The 18,536-nt window shown below is 39.4% G+C and overlaps 1 long non-coding RNA gene across 1 annotated transcript in view; it reads left to right on the plus strand.

Moving 5' to 3' along the window:
• Positions 1–7,994: 7,994 nt before the first annotated feature.
• LOC141377672 (uncharacterized) overlaps positions 7,995–18,536 on the plus strand; it is a 33,902-nt gene continuing 23,360 nt past the window's right edge. Inside the window, exon 1 of the long non-coding RNA XR_015507212.1 lies at positions 7,995–8,176. This is a non-coding gene — a long non-coding RNA (uncharacterized LOC141377672). The remainder of the gene's footprint in view (positions 8,177–18,536) is intronic.

Here is an 18,536-nt window from a genome sequence, read left to right on the forward strand (position 1 = left end):
TTTCCATCTAAATATGTGAATTAAATTGCTGAACAAATCCAATCCAATCCAATCCAATGAGTCAAAGAGAACAAAATTGTAACTTCCTGATAAACTGGCGCCAAATATCAACAGTAAAAATTTAATTTATTGTGGTAGGAGTAGCTGCGTGAATCTTTTCCTTAGTTAATAAATTACTTTTGCCTCAGAAGATAATGCCGACATGCAATGAACACGTGGTGGCATTTGAAGGCATGAGACGTAAAGCACAGACGCACTTGACAGTTCTGGAGGTAATTAATAATATAGTAACACTAAAACTGAATTGGTTTGGACATTAAAGAATGGCCAAAACAACATTTCCAATTTGTTGGGTAAAAGCGTATCCATCATAGTTTTGCGCATCTTTCTCATCGAATAAAAAGTTTATCATAGTAAGTTATGCGTGTACAATTTGTATGTGCACTTTCAAAATGTGAATGAAAATATGGAAACAGCTATTGTTGAGTGGATGTTAAAGTTTCTTTTTGGAAACATAGCTATCAATCAGCTTTTTTTTTTTTTTTTTTTAAGATTCCTATAATGCATTTTTACATTCTTTAGCATACCTCTTATGCATAATCCGAATACATCTGGGAAGTTTCAACTCAATATATTTCAAGGATTATTTATTTTACCATGCTGCAAATGCCAAAACACTGTTTTCATGTGTAAATGCAAATGAGCTGCTGTAACCCTTGTGTGTTTTCCAGAAAAGTGCAGAGCATTTTCAACTCATGCCTCAGTCACTCTGTAGTGGGACCAAAATGTAGGACAGTCACAAAATTTAAAGCTTTGTGTGTCCCTATACATCAATTATTACTGGTGTGACCAAATCTAAGTGCTACAGTGAGATCATGTGAATTCATACAAATTAGTCAATGAATGATTTTTTATTTTTTGCTTTGAGATATTGTTGAAAGTACCAGATTAGAAAAAATGGAACACACACACACACACACACACACGCACACACACACACACACACATATATATATATATATATATATATATATATATATATATATATATATATATATATATATATATATATATATATATATATAAATGTGTGTGTGTGTGTGTGTGTGTGTGTGTATGTTATATACAGGGCTTTACATTAACAACCGCCAACCCGAGTAGATTTCAGCTTTGGCGGGTTAGACAGACAATCCCACTAGCCACTTTGGCTGGTTGAAATAAAATTTTTAAATTGTAGTTTTAAAAGCCGGGATTCGACAATATAAGGATGACCCAATATGCGTGAAAATGTGATCTTAAAATCGAGATGTAAAATAATTGTCATCACGCGAGCAGAAGAAAGCAAGTGAATACCGAATGAGAGGATGATGATCACTCGTGCTAACAGCTGATCTGAGTTCTTAAAACGCGTGCGCGCGACTGCTTAACGCGTACACGCTCCCAAATCGTGAAGCAACTGTGTCTGGAACAGGTTGGAAACGCAACTGTCATCGGTTCACTTTCAAATAAACTAGACAAAAAGTGATGAACATGCACTCACAGTCCTGATGCTTTTAAGAGCTCAAAATTTATCTTTTTGTAAGCAGCACCGGTTGCTTTCACTTTGAACAGATTATTAAATTGCCTAAAGTTAACCGTGTGCATGTGATCATCCTTTCATTATCACACACGGTATGTTTCACCTGCTTTCATTTGCTTACGGTTTTCTTTGCTTTCATTTTTGTTAAAATGGTTTAATGACCTTTTTTACAATATTGCTTTAATGGGAGATGAATTTTCCATTCATGTGCAGTTACTGGTGATCCGAGAGATCTTTAGCCACGACAGATTACCAAGCTTATTTTTGATACATGACAATAATTATTTTATTGCTTATCGTTATTTTTAAAGAAATGTTTTGTTAAATAAAAAGTATAGTATACAGCAATATTTTGCTTGTTTTGACACATTAAAAATATATGGCTAAGAAATAATTATTGTTTCGTGTGGTTATAGAGATAAATTAGGTAAATCGTTGTTTTTGAGCTCTAAAAAAAGTCATGTGAAATAAAAACTTATAGCAATATAACATTATGAAACCATGACTCCTTTGCTCATGCTCATTGAGCAAGCTCATACTCGACACACAAAAAGTGAAATGAATGAAGATGCATGTGGACATACCACAAAATTTAAATCAAGTAAGCATTTAAATTTAAATCAAGCAGCATGTCAACGTCAAATTTATGCATATAAAATATATTTTCGCAACAATAATAATTAATAATAATAATAATTTAATTGTTTAAAATTTTTTAACAAAACATCATTAAAGGTTATATATATATATATATATATATATATATATATATATATATATATATATATATATATATATATATATATAAATGGTAGTGTGTGTATGTGTAATATATACATTATATACACATACATACTGTATATACACACTTCACAGACACACACACACACTTATAGTTATTTTTATTCACCTAATGGTAACGAGAGGGTAAGAGAGCTGATTTATCATTCTGATTTATTATTTTATTTATTTATATTTGTATGTAATTATTATTATAATACTATATATTATAATACTATATATGTACTAAAAGTCCTTTTGCTTAACAATGCATATACCCTAGTGCAGGGGTGTCCACACTCGGTCCTGGAGGGCCTGTGTCCTGGAGAGTTTAGCTCCAACCCTAATCAAACACACCTGAACCAGCTAATCAAGCTCTTACTATATACTAGAAACTTCCAGGCAGGTGTGGTGAAGCAAGTTGGAGCTTAACTCCGGCCCTCTAGGACTAATCTGGTTAGCACTGTCGCCTCACAGCAAGAAGGTCGCTGGTTTGAGTCCCGGCTAGGTCAGTTGACATTTCTGTGTGGAGTTTGCGTGGGTTTCCTCCAGGTGCTCCAGTTTACCCCACAGTCCAAAGACACGTGCTAAAGCGGAATTGATTAAAGCAGGGGTGTCCAAACTCGGTCCTGGAGGGCCAGTGTCCTGCAAAGTTTAGTTCCAAGCCCAATCAGAAACACCTAGGCTAGCTAATCAAGCTCCTACTAGGCTTTCTAGAAACGTCTTGCAGGTGTGTTGAGGCAAGTTGGAGCAAAATTCTTCAGGACACCGGCCCTCCAGGACAGAGTTTGGACACCGCTGGATTAAAGTAAATTGACAGTAGTGTACGAGTGTTTTAGCTGGAAGGGCTTCCGCTGTGTGAAACATATGCTGGATAAGTTGGTGGTTCATTCCGCTGTGGCAACCCCTGATTAATGAATGGACTAATGCGAAAGAAAATGAATGAATGAAATTAAATATTTGCCTTGTAAACCATGCATTTCGTTGAATACTATCTGGTAAATGTTGCATGCTTTCTTTTTGCATTCTTGTTTTACCCCAACCAAGTCTGCATCCTCTCAGTTTCCATTTGCTCCCAGACACTGCAAGGCTGGCACAGATTCAAAGACGCACAAAGAACCGTGTACATTAGTCTCCGACAAGCATGAATGGCTTAAATAAACAGCAAAGTGTTGCGAGCGTGTCCTCTGATCTCTGACATGTCTCATTCGTTTGCTCTGGGAGCCCAATGACAGCTTGATTTGGCTTTAGATTGCCGTGATCCATTTGTCAGGCCTTTTCTACAAGACTGTCAGACCAATCGACTGGCACGTTGATCGATTGTCCTCTGCATGTCGGTGCCTGCATTCAACACAAATGCAGAAAAAGAGACAAAAATGGCAGCAGTGAGCTCGGAGATGCCTGCTGGAAATACAGACGAATGAAGAATAGATATTTGTGTGAGGCTCCAGAGTGAAAGCGAAGGCAGAGCCAGATATTTGCAGTGATACGAGGTGAGCGGGAGCAGCTGTGTTCGCTATGCGTACATACATGGAATGCAACACTGCGTCCCAAAGCATACGTTCGTTTTAAAACAAATCACCTACAGAAACAGATGAGTTGTGCAAATACACACCCACCTGCCCACTTACACGCACACACATTATGAAATGGGTAAGCTGCGCTCCTGGGTGGGCCGTGTATTGTAGGAGACGGGTCCCAGTGCATGAAAAGTGAGACTCTGTCAAGGAACAAAAGTGTGTGTGGTGATCGCTGAGCCTGGCCGGTCCTAAGGATATATGGTGAAACAGATTTCTCCAGGGAAGAGGTGTGTGTGTGTGTGTGTGTGTGTGTGTGTGTGTGCGCGAGTCTGAGCACATGGCGAAAAGGAGGCCCAGCAGCGAGTGTATCAGAATGAGGGTGGACTCTCTACGCCTCTCGCCCAGCCAAAGATACAGCACACGTTCCACTCAATCCCGTCATGACCTCAGCCGGCGTTGGGAAACAAACAGCCGTGCTCCGCGCTATTCCTGACGGAAAATCCAGAGCTCCGGGCATGTAGCGCATGACTCAGCTCCCCGCCTCGTATGCGATGGTCAACCTGGAGTGCTCCGGTCGTGATGACATCACTGCGGAGGTCAGTTCCCACCCCGCCATGGGCTGCGGCGTTAATCAGAGTCAGATTGAGCAGGGAGGGGAGAGGACAAACACTCTACCATTTCAGCTGTACATGCTATGACAGAACCATTTCCATGGAGAAATATCCCCAAACTCGAGCCCAGGTCAACAATTCCCAGACAATTAATGGGTACTGGTGCAATTAATATTCTGGGAATTTTCTTCAAACTGTAGCTAGTTTAGATTCATTGTGAACAGACTGAGTTCGGTATATGGGTCAAAGACGAAAAGGGGGGTTATGCCAAAAAATTTCCAGGCATATTTGGAACAAGGAACACTTTAGGTACTGAAACTCGCTATAAACTACTGGATTTTTACCTGCATATTATTAAGATACTGGCTGTTTATTAGTTCTTATGTGACCAGATGACTTTTACCAATCAATTCTATTAAGCAAAGGGTAAATGAAGTGACTTACAATCAGGAAAACATTCATTCATTCATTTTATTTTCGTCTTAGTCCCTTTATTAATCTGGGGTCGCCACAGCGGAATGAACCACCAACTTACTTTTTACGCAGCGGATGCCCTTCCAGCTGCAACCCATCACTGGGAAACATCCATACACTCTTATTCACAAGCATACATTTTGGACTGTACCGCATGTCTTTGGACTTTGGGGAAACCGGAGCACCCAGACGAAGCCTTATAAAAAGGAGGCGTGGCACCCAACCCCACTCCTAACCCCAACCGTCATTGGGTGATGAGCAAATCATACTAAATTGTACGAATAAGATTGTACAAATTCATATGAATTAGCCACTAAATCAAAAAGTTATGAATTGCCATGACATTGCGTTGTGTCAACACAAGGAGAACATGCAAACTCCACACAGAAATTCCAACTAACCCAGCCGAGGCTCGAACCAGCGACCTTCTTGCTGTGAGGCGAACGTACTACCCACTGCGCCACCATGCAGCTCAATCAGGAAAACTATTCATTTTATTTCACAAGTTGTATTATGAAAAAGATACAAATATTTTTAACGTTTAATGTAAATAACAGGTAAAGTAAATAATAAAAAATTAAAACACTAATGACTACCGGTTACCCAGATGAGGCACAGAAGCAGCATTGTTCTCACAACACTCACAGCCACCTAAAAAACTCAAAATCAATAAAGTGACCAAATCACCACACAACCCCAACCACCTTTTTTCCCCCGCCATCCATACAGTGCAGGGAACCCATTTGCAACTGATGGTATAAAGCAAATCTAAAGTAGAGCCTACAAAAGAAAGAAAGGATTAACAAAGGTAAATACAAATAATGCAAGCTCCATTCAAACTCATAGCATAATAAACAACCCAAATTCGCATGCAAAAAAAACGTCAGTAACAAAAATATTAATGTAGATCTAAGGTAAACGGCAATCGTGCATCCCTCTAAGATCCATAAGTTTCCATTCTGACACTCAGGCAACAATCAGTAGGCAATGATCCAGTAATAGCACTCTTTAAATGAGTTTGCAAAGAAGATCTGGCAATATTAATCCTGTTTACTTATCAGCTACGCATCACGTGAAGTGTCAGCTCGGCCTTGATGTGCCGCGACCGGAATGCAAAACCCAGAAGCCAAAAAGCCAAACGAACTTTGTGACACTTATATAGCGCTGAGCAGTCTGGTACTTGTTGTTAATTTACGCTGTAACCAAGAAATAAAGTGTCTGCACGTAAACAACAATACTTACTCACCTGGCGCTAAGCCTGCTGGGACTTGTAGTGCCCATCTGATTGCAATCATAAAATAAATATTCTGCATGATCTTATTCTGCAAAAGTCCATATTTTATACAGTCATTGGTTTTCTCTGGGTGCTCCGGTTTTCCCCATAGTCCAAAGACATAGGTGAATATGCTATAGGTGAATTGAATTAACTAAATTGGCCGTAGTGTATCAGTGTGTGAATGTGTATGGGTCTTTGCCTGCACTGGGTTGTGGCTAAAAGGGCATCCGCTGCGTTAAACATATGCCGGAAAAGTTGACTGTTCATTCCGCTGTGGCGACCACTGATAAATCCCAAAGAAAAATGAATGAATTATAAATACAATTATTTGAAATACCAAAACTACTTACATATTATATGCTTTCTATGTATTGATAAACTTTTGTAAATTGTATTTAATACCAACACTAAAATGGGCCTTTAGTCTTTTACCCAAATACATAAGTAATAGTTTGCAAAACTACAATACAGTTTTTTTTTTCCATACAGGTCACTTCCCTGCTAAAAAATCCAGCTTAATCCAGCCTAGGCTGGTTGGCTGGTTTAAGCTGGTAGACCAGCCTGGTTTTAGAGGGGTTTTTGCCATTTCCAGGCTGGTTTCCAGCCATTTTCAGCCTGGTCTTAGCTAGTCAAGCTGGAATGACCAGCTAAATCCAGTTAAAACCAGCTTGACCAGCCTGGTTTAAGCTGAACATTGGCTGGTTTTGGCTGGACTCCCAGCCTGGCTAGGCTGGTCAAGGTGGTTTTAGCTGATCATCTCCCAGCCTGACCAGCTAAGACCAGGCTGGAAATGGCTGGAAACTAGCCAGGAAATGACCAAAACCCCTCAAAAACCAGGCTTAGGCTGGTTTAAGCTGGATTTAGCAACAGTGTTGGCATATTTTAAAACCACATAATTGTTCGACAAACATTTGCATTTATTTGTAGAAACTGCCATAAAGGCAGGCGCTACAGTACAAGAGGCCCAACAAAAAAAGAGGGAAAGTTGCATAACATCAGTTATTTTTGCAAAAGCTTTTTATTTATATATCGTTTTTTACCAGGTTTCTGTCATCAGGATGTTTCTCTACATTTATATTGATCAAAGCAGCAGATATAATGATGAAATGATTGAGAAAAGCATAATGACCGATACGCAGCACATGCTGACTAGTGATTTTTCTTCATTAAACCAATGCGGTCATCGCATGCCTTTCCCCCATAGAGGATTAGCAGTCGATTGACTTAAAGAAAAAAGCAATGTTGTTGCTACTTTGATGTAGGCCAGAGGTGTGAGGACCACAGAAGCAGCCGAGATCACTTGAGTAACACCAAACCCATCGTCGTCATTAAAGTTTCTCCCGACGGAGCTGCTCTCAAACTGATTCATCGCAGTTACTCGCCATTAGGAATAAACTCAGCACTCATAACTAATAACAAATGCCAAAACATCTCACCTCGTTGACAGTAATGGTCTATGTGAGATTTAGGTGAGCTGCAAAATGAATCACTGAATTCTAGCTGATGAATCACTGCTCTGGAAGTTTGACGGGGGCTTTTAGGAGACACTGAAGAGACCGTATGGGTGTCCGTTCAAACAAAGCTCAGTTACAACAAAATTCCAGTCTGATCGTGGGATAAAAACACAAGATGGGAATCTGATTCTGTTAATTCCGTTGTAAGAAAATCTATTTAAATAGCCTTCAGCTGCTTTTTGGATTGTTAATTCCAGCTTATTTAGTAGCCGAGTAAACAAGGTACATTCGTCCCCACAGGTGATGGCAGTGCGGTCGCCACTTAACCTTCACTCTCTAATGTTGTTCACTGGCCCATGAAGTTTCATCAACTTTATGAGAGGGAAAGGCCTTAAAAGCTTATTTATGAATGGCGAGTGTTTACCCTGTTCTTCTAAATGGATCTCTGAGGGCAACAGGAGAGCGAGGGAAAAGAGAGAGAGGTGAGCTGGGTTATAATAATGAAAAAAACACATTTGTACAGTAAAAATTGTATCATCAGTTTCCCATATATTGTGATCTATTGTTGTTTTCCAATTCAATCTCACGGCAATTGGTAACTTTTTGATTTAGCGGCTAATTCGTATGATTTAATTCGTACAAATTAGTACGATTTGCTCATCACTCAATGACAGTTGGGGTTAGGGGTGGGGTTGGGTGCCACGCCTCCTTTTTAAAATGCATGCATGCAATTCGTACGAATTGGCCACTAAACTGACAAAATGTAAAATACGTCTCCTCTGAGATCAGGCTGTTGTTTTCATGTATTTGTACCATTTGATTGACCTTGATCATCTCTGCTTTTGTTAACTTTTGGTGTTGAAAATGTAACTCTGGAGTTTAATATAGTGACTAATTGACTGTGTAAATAGTTCGGAACAATATATTGCATAAGAAACAATGTTTAAAACTAAATTGTTTAAAAATACCTTTTTAAATGTACAAAAAAAGTTCTTTATCATAATAAAAAGTTATTTTAACAACTGTGAACAGTTTTTAGCAGTTTCAGTTATTTTATTTAGACTATAATAACTAATTTGGGCATTATGGTGGCACAGTGGGTAGCGCTGTCACCTCACAGCAAGGAGGTCACTGGTTTGACTTCCAGGTAGGTCAGTTGGCATTGCTGTGTGGAGTTTGCATGTTCTCCCTGTGTTCGCATGGGTTTCCTCCAGGTGCTCCGGTTTCCCCGAAAAGTCTAAAGACATGTGCTATTGGTGAATTGGGTAAGCTAAATTGTCCGTAGTGTATGAGTGTATGTCCTGGTCCTCCAGGTTGGGAGTTCAGCGTTGGGCTAACGAACCACCACATAAAAATCAGATGTTACAAAACACCAACATGGTACGACTAAATGTCAACTTCAATATAAACGGCCTTGGGAGTAAGATAATAACCCATTTTGATGTGCCAATTTGGTTTCTGCATCAAATTAAATTAAATAATAAATAAGCATAGTAAGTGCAAGTGGCTCTATTGTTTCAAGGAACTTGTGAAAATGAAATGTAATTGCATCATTCAGTGTAGCAAATATATTTATGGAAAAATTAAACATACCAATTCTGATCTGTACTTATTAAAACCCACATGAAACAAAATACTACACAAATTTATAGTAAATACTATAGTGTTTTTGAACCATTATATAATAAAGATAAATATACCGTATATGTATTTACCTTATTAAAGTCCCCAAGAACTTGAAACTGCGATTGTTATTATTATTATTTTTTTTCGTATTAAAACGCAGTTCCTAAAGAAACGGAATATTAAATGAGAACACAGTGGGCGTGCCTTGTTTTTTCTACAGCGGGTTGAATGGATGTAGTAAAGTAGGCATTTTATTCAGAAAGATTGGTAAAGGGGTTTTAGAGGAGTTATTACCACCTAACAAACACCTGCTCACCATTTCTGTTTGTTGTCAAAACTGACAGTTGAACCAGCGTGGTTTAGTATGTATGCCCAATGCTTCAAAATCATGTAATCTGATAACTGAACTGAAAACAAACAGGAAGTGCATTTTCTGATTTATATTAAAGATCACAAGGGCAAACATTTTTTTTTTCTTATGACCTGCAGATAAATTGTTCACCACAAAACTATCAACGTGAGCTAACAAAACCTTATGGTTAGTTTTGATTTCTTGGGAACTTTAATGAATGCTTGTATTAAGTATAGTGAACTGATAAATTGTAATAAATAGCATATTATACTTATGGTTTTTATGACAGTAAACTGTGGTGCATTATAGTATAATATACCCTATAGTTGTTCAAAAATTATAGGTTTTAATATTCCTTAGGAATCAACTATTATTGCATTGCATTTATTTGTTTATATTACTATAGTTTTAGCATTTCCATGGTAACTATAGAACCACCACAATAGATTAATTCAAGTACTTTACTACTATATGGGACAAAAACACTATAATATTAATTATGTTCCTTTTGTATTTTCTTGTTTGTAGGAATATATAGTAAGTAAAGTGTATTTATAAAGCACGTTTAACTTCAGTTTGGCTCTGGCCAAAGTGCTGAACAAAACTAAAACACACATTCTAAAACAGTAAAATAACAATAAAAGTAAGGCAATAGAATAAAAATGTGTCTTAAGTCTGGACTTGAAAATAGAGAGAGAAGAAGCACTCGTAATGTCCGGTGGCAGCTGGTTGCATCTCCTTTCAGTTTAAGTTGTGACCGAGGAATTTGTCGTAAAACTTTATTTGTCGTCCAAAGGGGACAGAGGAGTTGAATGTAAGTTAGTAAAAGTTAGTAGAAAAAAGATAAATAAGCAAAATCTTGAACTTATATGCAGGGCTAGGTCGTGGGGGCAGCAGTCTTAGGAGAAAACTCCAGACTTCCTTCTCCCCAGACACTTCGTCCAGCTCCTCCAGGGGGAATCCCAAGGCGTTCCCAGGCCAGCCGAGAGACATAGTTCCTCCAGCGTGTCCTTGGTTTTCTTCGAGGCCTCGTCCCGGTGGGACATGCATGAAACACCTCCCAAAGTAAACGTTCAGGAGGCATACGAAACAGATGCCCGAGCCACCTCAGCTGACTTTTCTCGATGTGGAGGAGCATGTCGTACTCCGAACTCCTCCCGGGTGACAGAGCTTCTTACCTTATCTATAAAGGTGCGCCCTGCCACCCTGCAAAGGAAGCTCATTTTGTCCACTTATATCTGAGATCTTGTCCTTTCGGTCATGACCATATGTGAGAGTAGGAACGTAGATTGACCAGTAAATCGAGAGCTTGGCCTTTTCGACCTAGCTCCTTCTTTAACCCAATGGACCAGTACATTGACCAAATTACCGCTGCACCGCCTGTCAATCTCACGTTCCATCCTTCCCTCACTCGTGAACAAAACCCCAACATACTTGAACTCCTCCACCTGGGGTAAGGACTTTCCTCCAACCTGGAGATGGCAACCACCTTTTTTCCAGGAGAGCACCATGGCCTCAGACTAGGAGGTGCTCGTTCTCATTCTCATCCCAGTCATGTCACACTCCCCAGCAAACCACGATGAAGCCAACATAACAGCATCGTCTGCAAATAATAGAAATGAAATCCTGTGGTCCCCGAACGGACCCTTTCCAGCCCAAGCCTGCACTTTGTATTTTGTCCATAAAAATTATGAACAGAATTGGTGACAAAGGGCAACCCTGCCGGAGTCCAACATGCACTGGAAACAAGTTTGACTTATTGCCGGCAATGCGAACCAAACTCCTACTCTGTTCATACAGGGGCGAGAAAGCTCTTAAAAGAGCGCCTCCGACCCCATACTCCCAGAGCATCCTCCACAGAATGCCACAAATGACAAAGTTTCATGTCTTCTGCAAATCCACAAAATACATGTGGACAGGTTGGGCATACTCCCATAAACCCTCGAGCATCCTGGTAAGAGTATAAAGCTGGTCCAGTGGACGAAGCCTGGACGAAAACCACTTTGTTCCTCCTGGATCCTAGGTTCAACCATCTTGAACTCAATTCTAAAATTAACACAAAGCCAATGTAGGGATGCTAAAACTGGCCAAATATGAGCATGTTTTTTGATGCCTGTTAAAAGTCTAGCTGCCGCATTTTGAACCAACTTTAAACGTGCAAATAAGGACCAATATACAAGGAATTACAATAGTCTAACATAAAAAATAAAGTGATCATAATCAATTTAATCATGTTCTAAATGTTCAAAAACATGTTGACAAATGGGTAAAACATTTAGTGAATTGAAGAAAATGATAGAGATTTTAAATCACAATTGCATAATGTCTTAAATTACTGTATGCAAGCTTATTTTTGCATTGGTCTTAAATATTTGCTCGGCTAATAATGGATCATATGCAGCATTTAAAAACAGCATAATCTTGCAGAGTAGAAAGATTGTTTGATTTCAATGAGATGGTTGTAGTTTTGCGTCATGTTTTGGATGGGAACATCCCTTTCTCTCCATCCTGCCAGATTCATGACTGGGATTTCAATGTTTGCAGAGAATCAAGAGTGACACGGAATAAAAAGATGAAGAAAGAGCGAGCTTAATTTGTGAAGGTGTTTTAGAAATAGTAAAGATGGCTTTCAATTGATTCCTCAGAGCAGTCCTTCTCCTCCCTGTGCTTTGAAACATGAATTGATGTAAATTCCAGGCGTTTTCTTGCTCCAGCTCTGATGCTCCGTCTCACCGGCATGCTGGAATCTCGTAGGGGTGTGTGAATCTTGCAGTAATGGCATTCCTGCCCGGCTACATTAGCGCTATTTCCCAGGCATCAATCAGAAGGCTGTACTGCAGTGTTATGAGGTGGAGCAATGGACTGGGAGGATGCTCAGCAGACTGATAGCTACTGATATTAGCAGTAGCAGTATGACAACTCCTTAGCCTCTTCAACTTGAGCAATCAAAAGGCCCTGAAGTGTCAAGATTAGAGAGCTGGAGATCATATACTGCTGAAAGTAACATTTTCACACAACTGCAATTTAACACCATGTCCTAACAACACGCAACACATCAAACTTCCAGTGACAAGAAATATGGTTATCTGCACCAAACATGATGCAACATGCCAAAAACATTTCAATACCAGCAACTGCACTCCCAGCCAAATGTTGAAGGCCTTTACTCTAATTAATACATATTAAACCGCTTTAACATAATTAAGTGTGGTTTATTCATAAACTAATTTCGAGAGGATCACATGCTTATAATCAACACGGCTGGCTTTTTATTAGCTCCGTAATCAGCCCTAATAGATGATTACGGAAGCATTATAAATAACCTGAGTTTGTCACTCCAGTTATCTTCGTCTTGAAGCTCCCCCTTTCCACCCCTACATCCTCCCAGTGGCTAGCACTGTTGCCTCACAGCAAGAACACCGCCGGTCCAACCTTTTGGGCCGGTCGGTGTTTCTGTGCGGAGTTTAAATGTTCTCCCCGTGTTCGCGTGGTTTTTTCCCGGGTTACCCGGTTTCCTCCCACCATCCAAAACATAAACCATAGCCAATCGACTAAAACAAATTATCACCCAATACTACCTTAGTTCACACTTCTCACGGTGACAAGCAGGGGAGTTTTCGAGACCTACCTGACCTCGAACTCCCCTCTCGCCCTTCTAACGGGAGGGAGCCCCGGGCTCAAGGATATTACGAGCTCAGGGCTCTCTCCCGGGACAGCATGCCAAATACGCTTTATTGATTATCAGCTAAGTGTGAACTCTTGAATAGGCCACTGAGTGACTGGTGTAGTTGGATTGCACCTAGTCAAAGTTCTGACTCTCATTTTCAAACTGTCTGCTAGATATTTTAATTTCAAGATCTGAAATGATCTGAGGTAGTATGGCCATAAATGCCACGTAAAATGGTATTTAAACTTACATCGGTAGACGTTAACTCTGAATAAAGCACATAATCTGTACCTGAGGTGAAAATGCGATCTACGGCAATTCCTAACTTTTTCATTCAGTGGATAATTCATTTGAATTTGTATAATCTTGTTCATACAATTTAGTATGCTTATCTCCCAATGTCAAGGCTTGGTACCACACCTCCTTTTAAAAATCGCACAAATATGTCAGAAAAATAAAGAAAAACTGCCACTAAACTGACAAAACGTTAAAAAAAATTATGTTTTCTCATGAGATCAGGCTAAAGGTGTTCACTGTTTTAGAAGTACATGCTTTTATTCTGCGCAACATACAGTTTCTAAAATAAAAATTTTGCACATCGTTATCGCAGATTGTTAGGACAAAACTTCTTTGTAACATGAAAACGATTGTGTGTTTTAAAACTGCTTTCATTGTGTATCGCTTCGCAGGGTGTAGTTAGGATACAAGTAGAAAGTGCACTAAGCAAAATATAAAAAGTGCTGGACTTTGTAAAGTATTGGACTAGTGCCGCCGTCACTAGAGTTTGAGCGTGCGAAATTCTGTTGTACAGCATTGCAAAAAGGCACGAGATTACACAATATGATGAGACATTTAAAAGTGAGCGATTGATCCATATTATCATGTTTTGATCTTCGATTGGTCTCACACAGTCACGTGATGCAATTTCGGAGGTCAGAATTCACCGATTTTGAACTTTGCAATGGAGTGAACTGCGAAACTTGTCGCATGAGCTTGTGTTTTTAGTCTGACACATTTGCTTGTGTATGAATGGAAGTCTGTTGAGCGAAATGTGCAGTGCGACCGCAGCTTAAATCTCGAAACACACATACAGCCAATCAACAGTACAGGGGTGTGGCTAGTAACAGTAGCTGAGATTTTTAAAAAGTGTGAGTTTCAGGGGGATTATGGCCGTGTTCATTTTTGGGCTTTCAAGTTTAAAAAAATTGGTTAAGCACAGCTCACACTGATATATCCCTGAGGGAGCTGGAAGTTTTATCACATTCAGTGATCCAATTGTTTCTTGCCTTGACACTCGTAAGAGATTTCAAACTGCAGGAAAGAATCTGGAAATGTCTGACACAGGCAGAATCTCAATAGAGGGGATAATTAATTAAAACTGCCATTAATTGACTGTCAGTGAACATGTCAGACCAACAATATAAGACCACAGATTTTAGGCTAGGATTATAGGGATCTTTTAGGTTTTGACTATAGCCGACTGGATCGATGCAAGGGTCCATCTTGCATTGTGTCTTTGCTGGAATCGGTCTTGACCTCTTGGCTCAGCATTGACCACAGCAATCATCTGTTCTGGATCAGGGCTGGACACAAGGTTATGTAAACCTTGAGATAAAGAGAAACATGAGTGTAGATGCCAAATTCTGTCAAATAACAGTATTTTTAGGGTAGTGTACAGTTCAGTTTTTGTTGTCAGGTACACATAGACAGACTGACACATGCATGACTTAATTTCACTAAATTATGTTTCTAGTTTAGTCAGAGATTATAATAGTATAATTTCCAAAAACTAAAACTGGTTTCCATTTGCAGGCTCCCAAGTACACTTGTGTGAATGAATTGCTATTATTTACAAACAGGGTTAAGTGAATGCCTATAGGTTTTTATCTCTGTTTGAGATATGATTGGGTAAAAACATATGGTTGACTAAACATCCCACTACCTTGCAATCATGGAACTTTATTGACAAATTATTTCTGTAACAATTATCATTGGCCAATGATTAATTTTGGAATTTTGGATGGAAACCCAGTATCTGACTGTTTTGTATTTGGGTTGTTCATTTATTTTCTTTTTGGCTTAGTCCCTTTATTAATCTGGGGTCTGGACTGTGGGGGAAACCGGAGCACCCAGAGGAAACCCACACGAACGCAGGAAGAACATGCAAACTCCAAACAGAAACGCCAACTGACCCAGCCGAGGCTCGAACCAGCGACCTTCTTGCTGTGGTGTGACAGCACTACCTACTGCGCCACTGAGTTGCCCCTAGTGTTTGGGTTACTTTCTAGTTATGTATGTTGATTGCCACCAAAATTGGTCTTGATTTAAAACCTGGTTAGAACTGCTACGAAACAAAAACCAAACCCCCTTCTACAATGCTAAATTGATTTAGGGAACTGTATCCTAACTAGCACTTTGTTATTGAGATTCACTTACAAATATCAATTATGCCAGAAAAGATATACTTTTGCAGCTTGTTACATAACAAAATATTTCAAATGATAAGGGATTTCTTCACATTCCAATACGACTGATTAATATTCCGTTGCATACCAGTCTTCAGGAATATATTAATAGCATGCAATCAATATTGGCAATGTTTACCTTGAGGAATCTCTCAATACCGACAGACCGATCACATCACTGGACACCCAGTTAGTCATGAGAAGCCCCTCCTAAAGTCCTGTCTGTGTGTAAGATATGACATCATCACACATGCGTTATCTGATTGTGACATCATAATTCTATCAGCTGTTGCACTCCCACGAGAGATTGCAGGAGCACTTGTTTTGAGACGTTTTAGAGGCTTCTTTTACTGACACTGGCACTGTACACACTCAGGCATGCAGTACAAACAACCACACACACACACATACAGAGTGAGAGACTGGCGTAAATGGTATAAACCAAAACAAACGGGTGTGTTCTTTGTGTATATCTGTTTCAGAACTTTGAGGGAAGGTCTGAGATACTGAACAATAACATAAAACGTTTACCACCATGAAAGTACTAGCAAATCTTTTACACTAAACCTTTGATGAGCTAAACTAATGTATAAAAGTTTTATAAGTGTTAGTTTGATCCTTTAAATATTTTTTATTTGACTAATGAACAACCTTAAATATTACAAACCGCCCCAGCCCAATGGTGGATATAGAAGGCATGAAGATTTCACATCCCTTAAAACAGGGGTGTCAAACTCAGTTCCCGGAGGTTCCTTGCAGAGTTTAGTTCCATCCTTGCTTTAACACATTTACCTTTAGGTTTCAAACAAACGTATAGGAGTCAGTTAGTTTGATCTGGTGTGGTAAGTTGGGGTTAAACTAAACTGTGCAGAACTGTGGGCCACCAGGAAATGATGTTGACACATGTGCCTTTAAACTCATAACTTCAACCAAAAAAGGCATTTAGTTTGAAGTTAAGCTGCAGTCACACTACACTTTTCGCTCTATGACCTTTCATTCATACTTGCATGAATGCGACAGACCGGAAATGCAAGCTCAGAGTTCAAACTTGGTGAACTCTGACCTGCGAAATCACATCACGTGACTGCGTTAGACCAATCGAAGATCAATACTTAACTTCTTTGTACAGAAATTTTAAATATAGTCCATCGCTTGCTTTTTTTAATGTGTAATTATCTTGTTTACTCCTGCCTGTTTTCGCAGTGCTTGAACTCTAGTGTGACCGTGGCATTAGTCAGGGCTTTAAGTAAAGTTTTACAAACTAATTTCGAGAGGATCACGCACTATGATTGACCACAGCTGGTCCCATGTTAACAATTAGTGATAAACCAATCAGACGAATGCAAGTCTACATAAATAGCATGCTTTTCTCACCTTCCTTACTTTTTGAGGAATTCCCACCATCCACCCCATCTCCTCTTTTTCTTCCTATAGCAAGGGAAGCTCTTAAGATCTACTTGACCTTGAACCCCCTTCTAAGCTAAATGACTAGGCGAGAGCCCTGACCTCAAGGGTCTCCAAGGTACTCTCCCAGGACAGCATGCCAAATTAGCATCAAGCGTTAGCTAAGTGTGAACTCTAGAAACACATTTCACTCAAAGGTTCTTTGGGGAACCAAAAAGATTTTTTTCAATATTGCTGTTTTTGTGGCATTTTGTAAGCTGAAGCTTGGTATTCACTGTGATTTTTATTCTCATGTCACTCTGAAAGATCTCAGTTGTTATGTCAGACTGAACAACAACCATAAAAGCACTCAAGAATACTCATCTGGATATGCCACATTGTCCAGTGCTCATCGTCCAGCAAATATATCCTTCTGATTGGTCAAGGGGTCAGCTTCAGCAACAGATTGGATCCTCCAATCACATGTACCTTCACAATCGACATCTTCCGAAACAATTTTGACAAGTCGAAAATTATTGGGAGCTCATGAGCCTCTCTAATTGGTTCTGCTTATTTTAAAATGAATCTGCTTATTCATTTACCTTCGGCTTAGTCCCTACAGCGGAATAAACCACCAACTATTCCGGCATATTTTTTATGCAGCAGATGCCCGTCCAGCTGCAACCCAGTACTGGGAAACACCAAATCACACTTACACACACACACACTCGTATACTATGACAAACTTAGTTTATTCAATTCACCTTTAGCCAGGGGTAGACTGGGACAGTATTTTCTCCAGGACAGTTATTTAATATTAGACAACTTGAGTGAACGGGGGTGGTGAGGGGTTGGGGGGTCGATCTGTAACTGAAATGCGGGGGTGGGGTGGTGCTGCGATCAGTAACTGAAAAGATGTAGGGGGGCAAACAGAAAACCGAAATCTGCCAACTGATCCAGCCAGGACTCAAACCAGCGACCTTCTTGCTGTAAGGCCACAGTGCTAACCACTGTGTCACTGTGTCGTCTCCAAATTTAAAGTGAAAAGTCAAATAGTTTGTTGAACTTAAAATGTGGAATTAGATTTTTCCATTTGTTGTCATTTGCTGTTTATTGTATTTTCATAGCTTGTTGGAGGAGTTGAGGTTATTACCATTTACATACAGTAGGGCTGTGGATTAGAACGAATTAGATGATATATTTCGATATTTATATATGTTTTTGGTAGAGGAAAAAAGTACAATATTGTGTATATATGATGGATCATAAGATACATTGCTGAAATTGTTTTACCGTCACAGATTATTTGTTCAACTATTTGTTGAACCACTGAAAAAAAAAATTGCTTT

The sequence above is a fragment of the Danio rerio genome, chromosome 14, assembly GCF_052040795.2.
Source record: "Danio rerio strain M-AB ecotype USA chromosome 14, GRCz13ab, whole genome shotgun sequence".
Lineage (NCBI taxonomy): Eukaryota > Metazoa > Chordata > Actinopteri > Cypriniformes > Danionidae > Danio > Danio rerio.